We start from the raw sequence: 4,284 nt of genomic DNA on the forward strand, positions 1-4,284 counted from the left end.
ACTGTGTATTTCTGTACATTTACGTATTATGACTCATATTGCCACATTCATTGACCTTGTTTACAGGTAATTTCATTGTTTGATCACGTTAAAATGTTCCTAATTTAATGTCTAAAAGCAATTGGAAAAGGCAGAATCCCATGTAAAATTAGCGCAACAAACTCTATTTTCATTACTGAAAATAACTGTATTTTCATGAGAAAGTTATTTTCTGTTATTTTACGGTAGTTTTTTGGCGCCCCAGCTGCCGGAATATTACCGTTTTTTTAAGATTTTTTTTGTAACAGTGTAGTTTATTTATATTTTGAGCTTGTGAAACGTTAAAACAGAATGCAGTTTCATTTATAACTCCAAAGCCAGATGGTATTTGCTTTTGATAATGTTTCAGTAAACTCTCAAAGCAAACTAAACTCCTGATGTGGGAATTAAAAACGAAGTGCCTTTTTGTTTACACTCCTATTTTGAACTAGTAATGACTGCTCTCTCTTATTTTGTTTGCGACTGCAATTTCCATTTCAACTCCCTATCTACATGTTAAGGGTTAGAAATGTGTAGCTTGTAAACTGATAACTATTAATAACAACAGCAGCAGCAGCCAGACTGTGTCTTAGTGTCCTGAAACACAACAAACCTTTTGAAAAACATACTTTAACGGTCCTTGTCTCTTCTAACCACACTATATTTTAATTTTCATGCAAGGCTCTGCTTTTTCCCCTTTCATTTTATTTAACTGTGGTTTTAATTTCTTACCGTGTACCTCTTTTATAAGTTGATTATTTTTTTAAAGTATAGGCTTTCATTTGTACACAGTTTTCCTATTTCTAATAACTATATTGTTTGTAGGATTGTTTGTTTTCATATACAAGCCACATTCATTCATTTATACTGTACTTTATTCTGTGCCCTTTGAGCAGCAAGATTTTCTTCTACTGAAACCGTGAGATGCTCAGTGATCAGTCAGAATAATTCTTTTGAAAACCACAGTCCAGTGTCCAAGTCCATTAGAACACGTTTGCTTTGTTGTCAACTGAATGAAAAAGAACACAGTAAAGAGAGTCGTCTACCTTTTATAAGAATAGCAGAAAGAAGACTTCCTGGCGAGACTAAACCCAAATGTAGTTTATGGAAGTTTATACAGACTCACTGTTGTTGAATGTAATCAATCACTTATAGTAATGTACTCTGCAACACTCTATGTTGAAGAGATTTGGATTCAAGCAAGGCTTGAAAGTACATCGTGCATGCCTGTAGCTTATTGTAGACTCTACCTTAGAATATAAAGCGCCTTGAGGCAACTATTGTTGTGATTTGATGCTATATAAATAAAATTGCATTGAATTGAATTAAATTACTTGAGATAAAGAAATTCTGGCTAATCTTCTCAGTGTAACTTCAGTGAATGAATAATAAACAGGTTTTAACCAAACATGCATGAGTTACAGTTTATGTCAAAGGGAGATTTCTTGTTTGTACATAAGGTTTGTTGTATTAATGTTATTCTATCTGCTGAGCCTGCTGTGCCATTTGGAGAAGTGAAGTAGCACCATATACAAATATTAGTTTAATAATGATTTGGAAAAGTGTTTCTTCTACTTCGATTTATTAGATTGTAATCATGTTATTTTTATATATATTTTTTTATTTTTTGCTTATTAGTCTTTAAAATACCAACATTTGCACTATATTTATTATATCATTTTTAAACATTAAATCAGATGTTCTGATCAATTACGCAGTACTCAAGTACCCTTTTTTACTGAATAAGTTTTTTACTTAAGTAATTTCTGGCAACCTTTTACTTTTACTTCAGTAAAACTACGTTGAGGTAGAGCCACTACTACTTGAGTACAATCTTTCGCTACTCTACCCACCTCTGATTATAAGTGTGAAAGAGTCTGTTGTGATGAAAAGATTTCATAGAGGTTCCAGGTTTCGCACTTTTTTGCTTAAAGCAGGCGGTTTTCTAAAAAATACCTAAATATATGAAGCCTTCTGTTGAATCCTGCATATTTTTAAAGAGTGCAAAAGTGGGAGAGATATTTGACATGTAGGCTGTTGGATGACCACATTCCCAGACATCCCATTGATTGTATCGATAGTGATTTATTGCAGCAGATTAGATCCTGCAGAGTGCAGATCCCTCAGCAAACAGACACACGCAAACCTGTACACTGATCTTTGTTCCCATGGATACTGGTTCAGTTTTCCCTGGTAGCACTTGCTACAACCTGTCCATCAGTGGTTAATATTCTGTTTGGATGATGAGTTAGGAGACAGGAAGCTAAAGCAAAAGAGAGATAGACTAACTAGAAACTTAACTGCGATGTACACTTCCAGTGTTCTGATATATAACTTAGTAGGACAATTATATGGCATCTAGTAGTTAATGTTGTTTTTCTATTATAACAGTGCCTTTTTTCCACTACCACAATTCACCATGTTTACCATGAAATAGGGCTAATTTGTATCTGAGGTGAGTGTGTGGGTGAGAAATCACTGTGCCGTTTCCCAGAGCTGTAACTCAAATCTCAACGCACAGACATGATAACCATAGTTTCTCATTCACTGTGACTCAAACCCCATTATTTTAAAGAAAAGCACATTTGCATTTATTTAAAACATTTACATTTGCAAATGAAAACATTTTAATGAGTGTAATCATAATTTTAATGAGACATAAATTATTTAGCACGGCAGCACGGTGGCACGGTGGTTAGCACTGTTGCCACACAGCAAGAAGGTCCTGAGTTCAATTCCACCATCAGGCCGGGGTCTTTCTGTGTGGAGTTTGCATGTTCTCCCCGTGTCTGCGTGGGTTCCCTCCGGGTACTCCGGCTTCCTCCCACCGTCCAAAGACATGCAGTTTGTGGGGATAGGTTAATTGGATAATCCAAATTGCCACTAGGTGTGAATCTGTGAGTGAGTATGAATGGTTGTCTGTCCCTGTGTGTTAGCCTTGCGACAGACTGGCGACCTGTCCAGGGTGTACCCCGCCTCTCGCCCTATGACAGCTGGGATTGGCTCCAGCACCCCCCGCGACCCTGAAAAGGATAAGCGGTAGCGAATGGATGGATGGATAAATTATTTATGAATTTAAATAGGCGTAAAAAAAATCAAATTTTCTGCATACATCGCTTCTGTTCTCCAGTGGCATATGCTCTCTAATACAGGTTTATTGTATTAATTTTTTTTAATTTAAATAACAAAAGCTTTTCCAATTATGTTAGAGCCATTAAAAAACATTGTGCTGATTAAAGAAGCAATAAATTTGGTTTATAGAATGTCTGAAGCATCAGACTTTCAGGGTTCAATTATATTCTTAAAGGGCAGAAACAAAGCTTGTTTGAAGAATAAAGGGTAGTCAATATGGAAGCTTGGCAAAAACTCAATATTCCATGCAGCACTGTGTAACGTTTGCTTCACAGACTAGCTCAAAATGAGAAAAAAAGGCAAATTTATCAGTAGTTTCTCTGCTGGAAGCTTCATTGCATGGTAGAAACAAAACCCCAAACTGAATGTTACCAGTCATGAGGCAACTGGAGGATGTAAAGATTTAAACAATCTCACAGGAACAGAGACATAGATAGCTGCTAATTATTGCTAAGTGATGGACTAAAAAACAGATTTTTACTAATAAACTGAAGCCAAAACTTTTTAGATGGTCTGTATCATCCATTAAGGGATAATATTAATCGGATAACCCATTAAAAATGTCCCCAAAGGCACTAATAGCATTTCCACAGTGGAAAAAAAAGCTCCAGTGTGATGACTTGAAGGAGTGGCTGAGGCCCGGCAGATGCTGAGCGGCTTTATTGAACCCACAATCAACACAGCCACTCTCCGACTCACATGGACTTAAAAAAAAACAATGTGGCAGCATGTGAACCTGCTTTTTAATGCTGTATAGTTGCACACGTTAACATGCCTATAGTAGTCACAAGACGAACTGTAGTTTTGTCCACTTATGTACTGGCTTAATTTTTTATGCTTCAGAAGCTGCGTTTGGAACTTAACACAGGTGATATGTGAAAAAGTAGGAAGCAGATTAAATTCAATAAACACACTTAATTTATAATTATGTTGTTTTTGCATGACGAAGGTTCTTCAATTATCTCTAAAACGTGTGGACAGAAAGAAAAATGTGTTTCAAATCAAATCAAATCACTTTTATTGTCACATCACATGTGCAGGTACATTGGTACAGTACATGTGAGTGAAATTCTTGTGTGCGAGCTTCACAAGCAACAGAGTTGTGCAAAATACAATAATGTAAACAAGCAAAAT

This window comes from Pundamilia nyererei, unplaced genomic scaffold, assembly GCF_000239375.1.
Source record: "Pundamilia nyererei isolate P.nyererei 1_Seehausen unplaced genomic scaffold, PunNye1.0 scaffold00005, whole genome shotgun sequence".
In the NCBI taxonomy this organism is placed as follows: domain Eukaryota; kingdom Metazoa; phylum Chordata; class Actinopteri; order Cichliformes; family Cichlidae; genus Pundamilia; species Pundamilia nyererei.